Below are 17,470 nucleotides of genomic sequence, written 5' to 3' on the forward strand. Positions count from 1 at the left end.
TTTTCCCCGAGAGCCTTGATTAGCAACACAGCTCTGCAGACTCTAGACGGTAAGAGAATAAACGTGTTGCTTGAAGCCACTAAGCTTATGGCAGTTTATTTATGGCAGCAATAGGAACTAATACAACAGGTGTGGATTTCCACCCGGAGGACTGTGGATGGAAGGAAACAGAACAAGCGAATCTTCCGCTGCCCCCTCACCACCACCGATGTGTCCCCGTCTCTGCTCGGAGCTCAGTCACCCGAGCAAGCCCAGGACCAGGGTCTGCCGACAGGGAACCAGGGCACACGGGGGTGGGGGGGGCCGAGTCCTGGCTTTTTGACTGGATGTTAATTATACAGATTTCAACCTTTCCCCCAAGACAGAAGATCGTAATTGGTTTAAGGGGACCCAGATGCGAGCAGGTTAGAAACCAGAGGACAAGGGGCTCCTTCACATGTGTGTTGTTGTGTGTGTCGGACTGTTGCATCCCCACCCACACTGGGGGCAGCTTGAAGACCAAAACCCATCCCTCACTTACCTCTGTGTCTCTTCATAGCAGGTCTGATGGTGTTCTGCATTCCGTGGCCCCTCAGTGGTGCTTGTTGAGTGGCTGAGTCACCAACAGCCTAAGAAGCACAAACTCCAGATTACACCTACTCCTCACGTCCTCTTTCCCCCACCCTGTTTTTGTTCCCTGGCCCTAATAATTTTGGCCATTTCCCTGGCTACAGCACCGCCTCCCCACCTAATGAGATGGCAAGAACACCTGAGTGTCACCCCTAAAAAGGCAGCCCCAAGCACCCCGGAGTCTTCACCTCCCACTCGTGCAGGCTCCAGATCCCTGGCGGTCCTTGCAGGCAACCACTTTTCAACCTCGTTCCCTTCTCCTCCCTTTTCAGCATTTCTCTCCTTGCTCCTCCTTGCTCTAAGCATGATGCAAACCCCAGGATGTGACTGGCCAGAGATGCAAAGACGAGGAAGGCTCAGACCCCACCCTCAAGACATCCATCCATGGTCATGCTGGGGAGACAGCCCGGAGAGTCAGTAAGTGCAGCCCGCGGGGCACTGTCATGTGATGTAATGAGACATGGGCTTCTCTCCAACAGGCATCTTCTTGTTTTATAAAGACTGGAAGTCTGGTCCGACCCTAGAGCTGCAAATGGCCCCCGAAAGTGTCATCCTAGCGTGAGCTTTGTGAACACTTTCGCCAACAGTTCATTGTGTGACCCTGACGTTCTCAAGTACACAGCATCCCTGGGCAGATGAATTCTTCTTGAACACCATGTACACACTGGGGCCACTGGCCTCGTTGTCAGGCCCTCCCCAGGTGGGAGAAGGGGGAGCAGCAGGTGTCCCCACCCAAGCCCTCACCCCAGACCCAAGAGAGTGGGCCCCAGAAGAGGCGTGGCTCCAGAATCCTCACGACCAGCCTGACTGATCCTCTGAAAATACAGGTGGCTCCAAGAAGCCCAAGTCCAGCTAGATGGTATGGCCCACCCAGCCAGCCCAGGGACCAGAACTTCTTGAGGACAGCTTCCCAGCACTCACAGGGCCTGAAGGGGGCACCAACAAGACAAGGTCTCTAAAGCTGGAGGATACCAGTAAGAGCAGAGCCAACCATGAAATCCTGGGGCTCTGAGTTGTTCATCAAGACTGTGCTGGTGGCCTCTGCCTAAACCTCTGGGCTGCCCTGTGGACCAAGCACTCCGCCGCCATGCCCCTCCCCTTTTAGGTGTCCTTAAGTCTTCCCTCTGGACAGAAGTGCCCCCCAGAGGCTTACATCCTCAGCTTACATCCAAGCCGGCAGCTTGCCCGGCTGTGGGCCGTTAGCCACCAGGACCTGAAACATCGTTTGTGAGCCCCCAATGAAAATGCAGGCCCTGGCTCAAAAATTACCAATCTCAAGATGGCGACAACAGAAAGTTAAACTAAGTGTGGGGCCTCTTGGACTAAAGTCATACGCCCATGAGGCTGGTCCTGCTGCCTGCACCTGTTACGGAGTCCAGGCTCTCTCTGCTCGCCACAGACAGGCCAATAAGTCGAGAGACGAGGTGTTGAGGCAAGGAATACGACTTTATTCGGAAAGCCCGCAGACCGAGAAGATGGTGGACTAGGGTCCCCAGAAAACCATCATCTTCTTTTCTGCAGCCATTCACAGGTGGGCAGGGTCAGAATGCCTCTCTGTGAGCTGAACAAAGGCACTTTAGTTTAACAGTCAGGCAGAGGGGCAGGGTTCCCTGTGGCGGGCCATTATGTATGCTTACAGCTATAGACAGTGATTATAATAACAAAAGCAATGAAAAGCAAAGGTTACAGTAAAAGAAACAGATTCAACATGGAGTCAGAATTGGCTCTTCCCTGTCACACACCCACTGCTTGCCTCAGCTGCGTCCCCAAAGTGGCAGACTGCATCCTGGGCTGTAATATAGCAACGTAGTAATATAGCAAGTATTAATATAGCAAGTAGTAGCAACGTAGTAATATAGCAAGTAATTCACAACGTTCTTTCTGCTCCCAAAAGGAAATAAATATTTATTAATTCAATATACCAGTTGCAGTAAATATATCATTTTAACTAAATGTAAGCTTATGGAAACAGAGCAATTATGCAATTCTAACCCTGTTATCTTGTCAGTAAACTTTTTTAACTAAAAAGATATGATTAACTAAACATTTTTCTCAACGGTAGATTCTCCAAGGACTAATCTTAAACTCTTGGCCAGTTTATAAGCTAGTTCTCAGAGCACGTATATTAATGGTCTCATTAATCTCTCCTCTTAAATTCGTTCTGCTCTCTCAGTTAGGGGGAGATGTTTGGATTTTGTGTGATAATACCACCTGTGTGATAATTGACCTGCTCTTTTGAATTGCATGATTCCCTGTCCTGGGGCCACTTTGAGCTCCACATCCCATAATCTGGAATTTCTAATGGATGAAACCAGGATAAATCTGATAAAAATGAAAACATACCAAGTGTAGATGTTGGATCCAAGGATTTGGCTAGAAAGTTAAAAGGACGCCTACCAGGGAACTCTCCAGTGGTCCAGTGGTTAAGACTCTGCACTTTCATTGCAGAGGTCACAGGTTTGATCCCCGTTCAGGGAACTAAGATCCCACAAGCTGTGCGGTGCAGCCAAAAGAAAAAAAAAAAAAAAAAGACACCTACCAAACCCACAGGCTTATTTGCTAGGGCATTCAAGGATTGGTTTGCAAAAGTCACAGTATCCCCATCAATGCCTGAGAATTGATTCTGTGTTACAGTTACCCACTGCCACATAACAAATGGCCCCAATTTAGTGGCATAAAATAACAAGTATTTTATTATGCTCCCGAACTCTGTGGAACAGGGATTCAGACAGGACACACCAGGGATGGCTTGTCTCTGCTCCATGATGTCTGGGGCCTCAGCAGGGAGGTCTCAAAAGCTGAGAGTATCTCAGAAGACTAGGAGGATCATCTGGAATCTTCTCCCCTTATGTGTCTGGCACCTGGGCTGGGATGACTCGAAGGCTATGCTCAGGAGGGACTATAGACAGAGCACTTATGCATGGCCTCTGCACGTGGCTTGGGCTTCCCCACAGCATGGTGGTCTCAGAGTAACCAGACTTCTTAGGTGGAGACAGGGCTTCAAGAGTGGGCGTTCTAGCAAACAAGAAGGAAACTGCATGCTTTTTATGACCTAGCTTCAGAAGTCACGTGACTTCACTTCTGCCATACTCTACTGGTCAGTGACGTCACCAACTCACCCAAATTGAAGGGAAGAAAACATAGACCCCACATCTCAATGAGAGGAGCATTTATTCGTATATAATTTTTGTAATCTTGAAAAATGTTTAATTATCCAAAACTAGAAATTCTAATATATGACAAAATAAAACTCAAGACCAGGAAATATCAAAAGGGACAAAGAGCTATGTCATACCTATATATAAAAAAGGATACTGGAGGGAATTCCCTGGTGGTTCAGTGGTTAGGACTCAGTGCTTTCACTGCCGTGACCTGGGTTCAATCCCTGGTGGGGAACTAAGATTCCACAAGCCTTGCAGAGTGGCCAAAAAAAATTTTTTTTTAAAAAAGGACACTGGATGCATATCAACTAATCATAATGTATGAATCTTATTAGGATCCTAATCTGAGCAAAGAGAATCAAAATATTCATGAGACAACTGGGAAATTTGAACACTCACTGGATATTTAACGATACTAAGAAATTATTATAAATTTTTTAGGAGTGATGATGGTATTGTGGATATGTTTTAATAAGAATTCCTTATCTTTTATAGATAGGTGCTAACGTATTTACTAATAAAATGATATGATGTCTGTCATTTACTTCAAAATAATCAAGTAGAAGGGATGTGGAAGAGTTCGTGGGGTATAAATGAAATGAGATTAACCACGCGTTGTTGAACCTGGATTCAGGAGGGTTTGTTTTATTCTTTTCTCTACTTCTGTGTATGCTTGAAAGAGGATGATACATCTTGATAAAAGAAACAAGAGATGAAGGAGATACAACATGTGTGCACCTAACAAGATTATCTCAAGTGCAGGAAGAAAACATACTTAGCACATAACTCTCAGAAACTGACAGGTCAAGCAGATGAAAAATAAGCAGAGATATAGATTATCTGAATAATACATTTAATAAGTTCAAACTTAGATATTGATATAAACCTCTACACTCTACTTGAAGTTGCTAGGAGGATAATTCTTAAAAGCTCTCATCACAAGAAAAAAAAATGTAACTATGTGAGGTGATGAAGTTAACTGGGCTTGTTGTGGTGAGCATTTTGCAATACGTACATGTAGCAAATCATTATGTGGTACAGCTAAAACTCATACAATGTTATATGTCAATTATATCTCAATAAAACTGGTGAAAATTTAAAATAAAAAAATAAAGGGATATGGCATGAGCAAATATGTGATGGGGATATTTCACCAAGTCTCAACTTCCTACATGCAAGAGCTGGATCATAAGAACAAAACACTGCATCTATGTAATTCAGCAATTACTATTTTACTAAAAATAAGGAAGACTCGACCAAGGAAAGAGAGGAAAGCATTATTTTGAAATCTGCGGCGCCGCATAACCATATTTTATAAGAATACATACGAAATCAAGGGTATATATCAAATTTAAAAATAAAGGGGGCTCAGGCTGTCCCTACGCTTCTTTTCCTCACCATCTTCGTGCCCTCCTTTCGCTAAGGCTTCCCAGGCGCTGAAGACCGGCTCCTTCTGGGCTCCGCATCTTTGCTCCTTTGGGGAGAAAGAGCTGAGCTTTCGCGGCGCCGCCGCGGCTGGGCGCTAGGTGGCGCCGCTGCGCTTCTGCGCCCCCCAACACCCTCCCACCCCCGCCAGGACGCCGCCCCGAGCCCGAGATCCCCTCCAGACCCGAGGTTCCTCCGCGGTCCTGATGCATGCACCACTGGGTCCAAATTCAGCGTCCAGACAGGTGCACCTGGGGAGGACTGGGAGTGATGGCAGGCTACAGAGTGGCCAGACGCCTGCCTTCCTGCAGGGAGTGTCTTCTCCAAAGCCCAGCGTTCACGTCTTATTGCATATTATTCACTTCCCTTACTTCTTCCTGCCCCCTCCTCGGGGCCCGTTTCTCCTCCTCCAGGACCTTAAGAATGTACCTTCTGTTCCCAAACCTCCTGGGTTGTCTCAGGCCGCCTACTGGCTCCATTCTGAGTCGGAAGAACAAGCAACACGTTTGCCAGAAAGAACACAGCCAAAAAATACAACAGGCCTCTTATTATCAAGGAAAGAAGCACCGGGTTGTTGCATTAGTGGGTTATTTTAATTCTGTAGATCAGTCTCACCTTGTCTGTAGTTGAAGTAACAGAACCATCTCCAACTAGCGAAAGCATGAACGGAGAACGTACTGTCAGCACGCAGGGCTGTTTCTCCGTAACTGGCCATAATGGAGAGGGCGTATGGGCTGGCCATGAACTAATTCTGGAATCTTGGTACCGCATGCGCACAGGCGGGGATCACAGCAGTGGCTTGAAGAAGTGACAGGCGCCACACTTTGGCAGCCATCCAAGAGGCGCAGCCAGGCTCCTGGACCACCAGACTTGGCCATCAAACTGAGTAGGTTAACAAGGGACAAGGAAACGTACAGAATGCAAGTTAGAGGAGAAGCCTGCTTCCTCCTGGGCCGCCACCTTCCCCAACCTTCTATTCTGTTTTCAAGGAGACATGGGAAAAAATAATCAGCCCGTGGGTGTGCTTGGTTCTCCCTTCCCTCCCCCCATGCCCCGGAATGAAGGGCTAGTGCCATTTCCACCTGGGAGATGGCCCAACCCTGCCCATTCCTGTTCTACCTGACCTTCTATGGAAATTGGGGCGGGAGGGGGTGGACAGCAGACCACCACACCTGTCATCATTCTCTCCTCCCTTCCCCACCTGCATCCAGCTGGTGGGAAAATCTGAGACAGTTTGGGGTAAGAGGAGGCTCACAGAACAGCCCTCCACTCTCTGCTCTAGTCTCCCCTAAAGAGATTGGGGCCACCCCCAATTAACAATTTGTGTGAACTTGCTTGCCTTTGCCGTTGCTCCTGCTTGCCTACCCCTTACCCCAGGACTCCAGTGGGGCAGGTTTATTCCGGGTTCCCTGGTGCCCAAGGAATGTGAATTAAGCAAACAAAGTTTCACATTGTGCTTAATATTCCAGAAAACTGTCTGAATACCTTTTATTTTTCCAGCAGTAAGGAGGTAAATCTTTTTTTTTTTTTTTTACTGTATGATTTTATTTATATGTGGAATCTAAAAAAACAAATGCACAAACATAACAAAACAGAGTTATAGATACAGAGAACAAACAGGTGTTTGCCAGAGGGGAGGGCAGTCGGCAGAAGAAAGAAATAAGTGAGGGAGATTAAGAGGTACAAACTTCCATCTGCAAAATAAATGAGTCATGGGTAAGATATGCACCCTATGGGGAATACAGTTAATAACTATGTGATATCTTTGTAGGGTGACATATCCGTAACTAGACTTATGGTGGTGATCGGTTTGAAATGTATAGAAGTATCAAATTGCTGTTATGTAACAGAAACTAACATAATGTTGTAGGTCAATTATACTTCAAAAACAAACAAACGACAAACAGAAAAATAGATCAGATTTGTGGTTACCAGGGGCAGGGGATGAGAAAAAGGGAGATGGTGTGAAGGCTGTCACAAGGTACAAACTTATAAGATCAATAAGTACTAGGAATGTAACGTGCAACATGATAAAAATATAATTAACACTGCTCTACATTATACATGAAATTTGCTAGGAGGGAAAATTCTAAGTTCTCATCACAAGAAAAGAATTTTTAATTTCTTTAATTTTGTATCTATATGAGATGATAGATGTTCACTAAACTTATCATGAATCATGCTTCAAACCTTAAACTTACACAGTACTTTATGTCAGTTATATCTCAATAAAACTGGGAGAAAAAAATAAAATTCCTAATTGTAGTTTAAAACCATTATTCCAATTTACCGAACATGTTTCAAGGTTTAAGGAGGTAAATCTTAAACCTTTCATCTTAACACCATTAAGACAAGTTTGTTATAGGATTTGGACAAAGCACTTTTATAACAACTGATCCAATATTTAAAACATCAACAGTTTTTATCCTAGCCATTGTTTTTTAATTGTTGAGATTATCTAAACATTGTTTCAAAGCTTTGAAACTGCTAAAAGACAAAAGATGATGAATGTCTGTAAAAGGAAAAGGAAGATAACAAATCTTTTAGCATCAGGGGGAAAATCTAATCTTCTTAAACACAAAGGGTTACAGTTCAGTAGAAAATAACTTCTTGTAAAGAGGAGGCAGGAAATGTATTTGCTTTGAAACTTTTTAACCTTCAGTCTTCCTGAGGAAGCTGTTCACTGTACTTAAAACAAAACAAAACAAAAACAAAAACTTTGTTTAACTTCTGATCATAGTTTCCTTGAGTTAAGAGGAGTGTCTTCGGCATTAGCTGGTGTACTTATTAATAGCATCCCACATCTGAACATCATCTCTAACATCTGGAATATTCTATGATTAACTCATAAGTTAACAAAACAAAACTCACAGAAAGAAAGAAAGAAAGAAAGAAAGAAAGAAAGAAAGAAAGAAAGAAAGAAAGAAAGAAAGAAAGAAAGAAAGAAAGAAAGAAAGAAAGAAAGAAAGAAGGAAAGAAAGAAAGAAAGGAAGAAAGGAAGGAAGGAAGAGAGAAAAAGAAAGAAAGAAAGAAAGGAAGGAAGGAAGGAGGGAGGGAGGGAGAGAAGGAAGAAAGAAAAGAAGAAGGGAAGGAAGGAAGAAAAAGAAGAAATCCACTTTCAAAATGGTGGTGTGAGGAACTCTGCAAACCTCCTCCCGAGCAAAACACTCATAACTGGTAAAAAATATATTTAATTGTATTTTTTAAGCATTTAAAGTCTCTGGGACCTCAATTCCTCTTGGCAGTGGTTCAAATTGTGCCATGAAAAGAGAAGGCCATTAGAATAGAGAGCTATGATGTGAAAGAAAGAAAGGAAGAAAGAAAGAAAGAAAGAGAGAGAAAGAAAGGAAGGAAGGAAGGGAGGGATGAAGGAAGGGAGGGAAAGAAAGAAAGAAGGAGAGAGGAAGAAAGAAAGAGAAAGAGAGAAAGAAAGAAGGAGAGAAGAAAGAAAGGAAGGAAGGAAGGAAGAAAGAAAAAGGAAGGAAGGAAGGAAGAAAAGAAAGAAAGAAAGGCACTTTATTTAGAACAAAATGTTGGGCAAGTTCTAGCATACAGGTGCTCTTGAAAACAATGGAGATTTTGGTGGTAAACAGTGACGAGAACGCTGGTAGCTCCATAAGAGCAATGAGCTAAACTGCAGGTCAGCTAGTTTGTCAGAGAAAAAAAAAAGAGAGAGAGAGAGACAGCTAAGACTCCTCCAGAAGTTAGAACAAACCTCAAAGGCTGGCCTCAAAAAACCACTCCTATAAAGGGGCCCAAATTTAACTGGATCACACGGTGAGGCACTGCATACCCCAGGCATGGCTGAAAGCAATAGAGCGGTCAGCCAGTAGTCAGTGGATCCTAACATCTGAGTGTGATGCCAACAGAGACAGAAGGTTTAAGAGCGAGGTCAGGGGAAGAGAAAACCAAACCACTCTCGTCCCAGGGTGACTGTGCACAGGCTGAGTCTGCACCCCATGAGGAGAAGCAATAGAGGCTTCACACGGCGGGGAAACACACTTCACAAACATAATCCAGCAAAGTCACCAAAGCAACAAACCAGCAGCAACAAGAAGCCTGGGGGCGGGGCGGGGGCGGGGGCGGGGTCCAGTATCAGTACAAGTTTGTCCTAACTGTCTTAATGGGCTAAAGAAAAACTAGATAAATTTGACTTCACCACTGTTAAAAATTTTGTTCTTCAAAGGACTTTATCAAGAAATTAAGAGGACATGGGACTTCCCTGGTGGCTCAGTGGTTAAGAATCCACCTGCCAATGCAGAGGACACGGGTTCGAGCCACGATCCAGGGAGATCCCACATGCCACGGAGCAACTAAGCCCGTGTGCCACAGCTACTGAGCCTGCGCTCTAGAGCCCACCAGCCGCAACTACTGAGCCTGCGTGCCACAACTACTGAAGCCTGCGCACCTAGAGCCCATGCTCTGCAACAAGAGAAGCCACTGCAATGAGAAGCCCATGCACCGCAACGAAGAGTAGCCCCCGCTCGCCCCAACTAGAGAAAGCCCGTGCGCAACAACGAAGACCCAATGCAGCCAAAAATAAATATATAAATTTATTTTTTTTAAAAAAAGAAAGAAAATAAGAGGACAACCTACAGAATGGGAGCAAATATTTACAAATCATGTACCTGCCAAGGGTCTAGTGTCCAGAATCTATATGTGTACGTGCGTGCGTGCCCACACACACACACACACTTTATCAATAAAAACAGACAAATAATTAAAACTGGGCAAAGCCTTGAATAGACATTTCTCCTAAGAAGATGTCAGATGGCCAATGAGCATATTAAAAGATGCTCGACGTTATTAGTCATTAGAGAAATGCAAATCAAAACCACAAAGAGGTACGATTTCACGTTCACTAGGATGCTAAAATCAACAAGACAGAAAATAACACGTGTCAGTGAGCATGTAGAGAAATGGGAACTGTCATACATTGCTGGTGGAAATGTAAAATGCTGCAGCCATCTTACTATTTCTGTAGATTAATGATTGCCTAGGGCTGGAGAGTGTTGGGGAGAAATTTGGAGTGATTGCTAATGGGTGTACGGTTTCTTTTTGGAGATGCTAAAATATGTTCTAAAATTCAATGTGGTAACGGTTACACAACTCTGTGAAAATATTAAAAACCACTGAATTGCACACTTTAAATGGGTGGATTGTACGTATGTGCATTATATTTTAATGAAGCTGTTATATTTTTAAAAAAGAAGAGAGGAAGAGACGGGGCATAGAGAGGAAAAGGAAGGAATGGTCAGGGTCTTTTTGCTCTTCATCACTTCTTACATTTTCCTACGGGATCTAGAATTAGAAGTATTTTCTGCCCCAAGCCACAGAGATCTCCGATTCCACACTGGAATTCCTGGCTGTGATCCATGTCAACAAGAGGGAAGAAGTGTCAGCATGAGAGTTAAACCCAAACGACCTGGCTGCTGGCCCTCCGAGCTGAGTGTCCGCGGCCCAGCAGGAGGCTCTGGACTGTCAGGTCAGGTCACTGCAGGAACAATTTATAGCCAAAAAGGATTTGGGTAGATTTAGACTTGACCATAAGCCTGAGCAGATGCCTGAATTCTCACCCTTAGGGTAGCTAATTAGAAAGAAGGATGAGAAAAAGGCAACCGATTACTGAATGGGGCTTTTTCCGCTTCCACAAATCTTTTGTAAAGCCCAAAGCTGAAAACACAGAGTACCCCCATGGATTGGAGGGCCTGAAATTTCATGCACTGCCTTGACACCTTTGGGCATCACAGGGCCCCAGAGGCCCAACCATGAGGTCCCACCTGTCTCCTGTTCGCCCCCCAGCAGGCGGGAGAGGGTTCCCTTACAGCCCGGTGCGCTCCACCTGGTCCTTTTGGGTTTCACGTACCTGCCGCTTGCCATCCTGAGCCTGAGGACGGCAGGAATGGCCCACACCAGCAAGGCCAGTTTTCCTCAATCCCCATCCCACCCCTGCCTGGCCCTGCCCCAGTGGGGGGAAAGCAGACCCTGCCCATTCCCAGGCCAGGACCCATGGACCTGGGATCCAGGAGAACTGGGAGGAAAAACTTTGAATTGGATGTCAGATGAGAGTTTTAAATCAACTTGACAGGGTGTTTAATACCCGAACATAATCAAAAATCAATGGTGGGATCTGCTCCCAGGTTAAGGCCAGGATGAAAGGTCCAGCAGACATGGCTGTGGGGAAACAGAAGCCCTGGGGCACTTAGCACAGAGACCCATGAAATTAGGGACCTGGTGGCTTGGGTGACAGAGGTGCTAAGGAGCTTGTTCCTCAAGCAAGGGCAGGCACTCCAGAGACAGCAATTACAGGAGACACGTCCAGCCCAGGAGTGGGGGACAGAGGGAGGAAGACGGGTTCCCAGACCCAGGGGCCAGGTTCACCCCTGGAAGCTGGACCCAGTGGGCGTCTATCCACAGAGGGAGAGGGATGGGGGTGACCCACCCCAATCTCCCAGCAGGGCCTCCCGCTGCTGGAACCTGCAGCGTGGAAGACACAGCCGCAGGGCCTGTCCCCGGAGACACAGACAGAGGAGGGAGGGAGAGGAAGTGTCCCAGGACCTGCACGGCAGGTGGAAAGCCAGCAGATGGAAGCCTCCATTTCTTCTTCTCGCCCCTTCTGGCTCAGACTGTTCAGTAAGTTGGCTCATGTCACATTGGCCCCCAGGAAACAGGACCAGCGGTGCTCAAACAGGGCTGCCAGGGTGGTCTGACCCAAGTCACATCTATGAGGCTAGTCTCCAGGAGGAGGACCCCTGGCCACATCCTTTGGGGTGGGCAGACTGTGCAGCCTGGGTCATGGGTGTGTCTTGTGATTTGCCTCCCATGTGGCCAGACTGGCCCACGGTCCAGTGGCGGCTCAGACCCCAGAATATAGGGGCTGCCTGGCACGTCTCTACGTGTGTTTGGTTGAGGGGGAAGATGTACCGAAGAGGGAGACCTTGTTATACACACCTCCCCCCATCTGATCCGTACCTGCCGAAGGCTTGGACCCCGGGATGGGGGGATTGGTCCTATGCGTTTCCCCCTAGGATGGGCCCAAAGTCCCAGCTCTGCTGGAAGCATTGCTGGCGGGCTCCCCCATGCCAGGCTCGGCAAAGCTGCTGGCAGGGCAGCGGCAGAAGGAGAAGCACGGGGAGAAGGAGACGCTCTGAGTGGGAAGAGACACCGCCCCACCAGGAAACTTCTCGGACAATCGAGAGAAGAGGAGAGAACAACAGGTGCCCCCTCCCTCCGGCTCCCCCTCCCACATTTCCTCCCCACGTAAAGCAGATTGTCATTTTGTCTGTGGCCCCTCCTCTACCAGGTGGAGATGCAAATAGGAAAAAGGGAGGGAGGACTAGATTGTTTTACATGACGACAGGAGGATGAAGTCAGAAGATTTAGGGAAACAAGAACCTGTTGCTTGGGACTTCCCTGGTGGTGCAGGGGTTAAGAATCCGCCTGCCAATGCAGGGGACACGGGTTCAAGCCCTGGTCTGGGAAGATCCCACATGCCGCGGAGCAACTAAGCCCGTGCGCCACAACTACTGAGCCTGCGCTCTAGAGCCCGTGCGCCACAACTACTGAGCCCACGTGCCACAACTGCTGAAGCCCGTGTGCCTAGAGCCTGTGCTCTGCAACAAGAGAAGCCACTACAATGAAGAAGCCCGCGCACCACAACGAAGAGTAGCCCCCGCTCGCCACAACTAGAGAAAGACCACACGCAGCAACGAAGACCCAACGCAGCCAAAAGTAAATAAATAAAATAAATTTAAAGAACCTGTTGCTTTGAGAGGCCTTCCAAGAATGGGGCACAGATTAAGGCAGCCCTGGGGCAGGGAGGGAGAGCTTCTCTGGGAAGGAGGGGCGGGGGAGGGGGAGGGGGAGGGGAGGGGGAGGGGGAGGGGGAGGGGAGGGGGAGGGGGAGGGGGAGGGGAGGGGGAGGGGGAGGGGGAGGGGAGGGGGAGGGGTGGGGGGGACCTCCTGGCCCACACGGAGGAACCCCTGTCTCAGAGCAGAGCCAACAGGTGTAGGGTTTCTTTAAGAATGTTCTCATTTTTCTCAGTTCAAGTATAAAAAGGAGAAAGAATTACAAAGCAGAGCCTTCCCGGCCGGCCGTCTGGGTTCTGATTCCAGGGAAGCAGGGCTCTAACCCCAGGGCCCCTCAGGCTGGAGCATCCTCAGGCTGGAGGTGGAGAGCCTGGGCCAGCCCAGCACCTCTGAGACTCAGTTTCCTCGGCTTGACACTCATTCCTTCCTTCCAGCCTGAGGGGCACAGCTTCTGGACTGGGGGTGCCCTTCATCCCCCTCTCCCTGCCCCATAGATCTCATTCCCCCTTCCAGCTCTATCTCCTCCATACTCACTGCCCCACTGCCCTTGACCCTGGGGCTGCTCTGTCTGCCCTCTGACTCTCCTCCCCCCACTGCATTCCCCCACCCCTTACAGGTCCCCTGCCCCCGCCCCCGGGGAAAACCAAGGACCTACAGCAGTCTGCTGAGGTCCACCACTTCCTAGGTGACACTGACCTCCCCGCATGGCAGGCGTCTCCTTCCTGCTCCCGGTTAAAGCTGGAGAAGCCATCTTCCTGCTCTTGGTATCTGTGCTTCTCCCCAAAGCCTACGCTGTCTTGCTTTAGTGACACAGGGCCACACTTATTACAGAGGCCTCGGCGGCAACACAGCGGTGTCCCAGCCACCTCCTGTTCCAAGTGAGGCCAGAGAGAGAACGTGGGCCTCGGGTTACACACCGTCCATGACCAGACTGGGTGTAAACCCGTGTGTCCGGGTGCCAGGGGTCTTTCCACCAAATCTCTGGAATTTCTAAACCTCCAAGACTCGTTTTTGCAATTTGAACTCTACTTGGGACATGGTTGGCCACTGAGGCTTGTACCAGCGGTCAGCAGAAGGAAGCAGTCATCAGCTTGCCCGCTCCAGCCCGCTTTGCCTGTGGCTACAATGGCTACAAATCCATTTGTTCGCTGCGGCTGGCAGGTTAGGCTCCCTTGGTGTTCATTTCCTGCTCGGAGAGGCAGTGAGTCATCTCCCTCCCGCTTCTCCTCCTTTAACTATTGCTCTGAGACCAGAGTCTGCAGGAGGGGAGGTCACATGGAATCCTTTATTTAGTACAGCAGTTCTCTGCTTCGGGGCGGGGTGCACCCGGCAGGGGTAGGTAGAAACAGCCTCGTTAGTTCTGAGAACACACCCCGGCCAAAAAACTCAGTGCAGCTGGGGATTCCTGGAGTTCTCAGAGGTCCACTGACGTTCAGGACCCTGGAGCACTCATTTTGTTGCTGGCTAAAAGACGACTTGGGGTTGAGGTCAATTTAGCAAGCTGGGGTGCAGACCGTTGGGAAAAGCCAGACAGCCAAGGAAAGCATCCCGGCTTAAGCAGCTTAATGCTGTGCTTCTTTGAAAGGCGTGCTGTCTGCCATGTGTCCACCAGGTGGCGCAGCACACCTTAGCTGTCAGCTCCCACAGGCAGCCCGGTGTTCACTGCTAACCTAACCGAGACTGGAAATGCCCACAGGTACAACGCTAGAGCTTGACCAATAATGTGTTCATTTGGACTACCTAAGTTCAGCCAAATTTAACAGAAAAATAAAACGGTGGCTTTGGCAAGAAAGAAGCTATATTTGTTTCTATGTGAAGAGTGCCCTGGGCTGGTGTAGGAGCTCCACAAATGTGTGTGTCCAGGAGGCAGCCTCCTTCCTCTTCAACACAGACCCCTAGGATATGGCCCTCAGCCTCCTACTCCAAAGTGGCTGCTAGAGCTCCAGCCATCACATCTGAGTACTATGCTGTAGGATAGAGGACGGGAGAGAAATGCATGGCCCCATGCTCTAAGGAGCTTTCCCAGAATTCAGAGACATCGTGTAGTTCTACTTACAATTCATTGGCCAGATAGGGAGGCTGGAGACTGGAATCTTTTACCTGAGCATCACTACCCCCAAATAATTTCAGGGTTCAGTCTGGAAAAAAGAATGTGAGAATGGAAAGCTGAAAGCAACTAGAAACCTCGGCCACGTATTAACATAGGATGCTGAAAATTCCTTTATGCCAATACAGCATACTTTCCAACCCCTGGAAACTGGGACACTGAGGCCTCCCTCACTGCCTGCCCTTTATTGATATGATTCACAAATGTGTGTCCCATGTCCAAATTCTTCTCCTAAACTCCAGGATCTGCATGTTTACCTAAATGTCCTACAAGAACCCACGCCAGCTCACCACCTTCCTATCCCGGTCCTGCTCTTCCTCCCGTGCTCCCAGCTCCAGAACTCCATCCTCAAGTCCCCCACCTAAGCCAAGAACCGGGAAGCCATCCTGGACCCCCTGCTGCCCCTACACAAACACCGTCTCCATCTCTTTACCCTTAGACCTCATCTTCTTAACGTTCCTGGACCACACTACAGAGACGGGGTGCAGAGGCCGCCAGCCCAGATGCACCCGAGCTTAGTAGGAAACACCAATCCCTGAGGAAATAACTGGAAGTCGTGGTGGGACTGCAGAGAACCCCCTCCCGGGGGGCTGGGGTGCGGCAGGGGTGGAGAGGGTCTGGCAGAGACTGGGGTCTAACTGAGGCGCAGAGTGGCCCAGGCAGGGAGGGAAGGGCTCAGGCAGGGTGGCGGCTTGAGCCGAGGCCCAGAGAAGGGAATTGTCGTGCTCTGCGCTGGGAACTGCAAATTCCTCTGTGGCTGGAGCAGGAGAAGAAGGCGGGAGTTGCCACCTAAGGTTCCGAGGGCCCTTGGGATTTCCTTGGGGCTGATGGGCCCTCGGCAGTGCTCTCCGCAGGGCAGGACGATGGATCTGTTGATTGTACAAGATGACAGCCAGGAGGGTGCATTCGAGAGGAGCAAACATAGAGGCAGAGCAGACAATTTGCCACTCAAAGTATTCATGCCAGAGACAGAAGACACCAAATCAGGCGGGGGCGGGAAGGTTAGAAGGAGAGGCAGATTCCAGAACAATCCAGGAAGTTAAGCACGGGGCATGGTGATGGGAGGTAGAGAAGGAAGGAAAGGGAGCAGCTCGCGGGGCTTCCAGCCTGGCTGTGGAGATGTGCCAGCACCCCACAACCCCACCAAGCGGGACCCCAGGGTCGGGGGAGGGCAGGGAGGAGGGCAGGGAGAAGGGGGGCCTGTCGTGCACTAATGGGGAAGAGGACGTCGGGCCAAGAGCACACGCAGAGCTGGACCCCTGGGTGGAGGAAGCCCAGCTGGGGAGGGCGGTGGGGAGGCGGACAGGCACGGGTGCAGGGGAGCTGAGAAGCGGTGGGGGAGGGGGGTGGTGCCTGGGGGAGAACTCATTCCAGACGGTGGGGGCCGGGTGGCAGAGGAGACTTGGAAAGGGGAGCCAAAGTTAGACACTGAGGCTGAGAAAATGAGAGACAGAAACAGAGAGAGACAGAGAGAGAGAGAGAAACCACAGAGAGACAGACAGACGCACGGAGAGACAGAGCCTCTCACTTCAGCTCGTCACGACCACTCGTATCTGTCGTTCTGAACTACTCAGGACTTTTTTGGTTGCAAGTGATAAAAACCCAGCCTGAATAAGGTGGAGGAAAAAGAGACAGGCTTTGAAAAGCCATCCGGGTGGCGCTCCCAGCGAAGGCGGGTTAAAGGACCAGACCTTGGAGAAGGACAGATCCCCTCAGACCCGGGACCGGCCGCCGCCAGAGGTCAACGTCCTCGCCTTGTGCCTGAGCCTCTGCAGGGACTCCGTCCTCCCAGAGGGAGCTCTCCACGTGCAGGGCTCGCGGCCCCCAGACTGACAGGGGGCGATGCTGTCCCCAGGGCCAGTTTACAAACTCCCCGGAAGGACATCTATTGGCCGGGATCCACGGACCATGAGGCGGTGGGCAGGATCTGTAAGGAATCTGCGCCCACACTCAACCTTACAGTTGGGGTAGAAAAGGGCAGTGCCCGGAAGAATGTGCCAGACACCAGGGACAAGAAAGGCAATGGCGGCCCTAAGTCAGATGGCCCCGAGCAGAAGCCCCCTCCCCAACCGATGCTCCTCTCTCCCCGTCTCTGCCTTCCTCCCCCATCCCTCTCCCTCTCCCTCTCCCTCTCACTCTCTCTCACTGTCTTCCTCTCTTCTCCCCTCTCCTCCTCCCCCTCCCCTCCCTCCCTGCCCCGGGCTGGGAGCCCCTCTGCTTCTCCCAATCTGCCTTCACTCCCTGTCTGCTTTTCCAGCCCTGTTTTCCTCTAGACTTTGAGGCCCTCGCACACTTACATTTTTGTTCCACCATGACATTTAAGATCCCCATGGTTACCTATGCCCAGAGCTAAACAAAA

General features: G+C 49.2%; 1 long non-coding RNA gene across 3 annotated transcripts in view; it reads right to left on the reverse strand.

Moving 5' to 3' along the window:
* Positions 1-181: 181 nt before the first annotated feature.
* Positions 182-17,470, reverse strand: part of LOC309666184 — a 38,010-nt gene continuing 20,721 nt past the window's right edge. The window contains exons 1-4 of one of the 3 annotated variants that reach the window (XR_014266945.1): positions 5,811-8,421; positions 5,567-5,675; positions 5,169-5,244; positions 182-3,624 (exon numbers count right to left, since the gene is read on the reverse strand). This is a non-coding gene — a long non-coding RNA (uncharacterized lncRNA). Of the gene's footprint in view, positions 3,625-5,168; positions 5,245-5,566; positions 8,422-17,470 lie in introns of those variants that run through there. The other 2 variants (XR_014266944.1, XR_014266946.1) reach the window with 2 other exon arrangements.

This window comes from Balaenoptera physalus, assembly GCF_965194825.1.
Source record: "Balaenoptera physalus genome assembly, chromosome: 8".
In the NCBI taxonomy this organism is placed as follows: domain Eukaryota; kingdom Metazoa; phylum Chordata; class Mammalia; order Artiodactyla; family Balaenopteridae; genus Balaenoptera; species Balaenoptera physalus.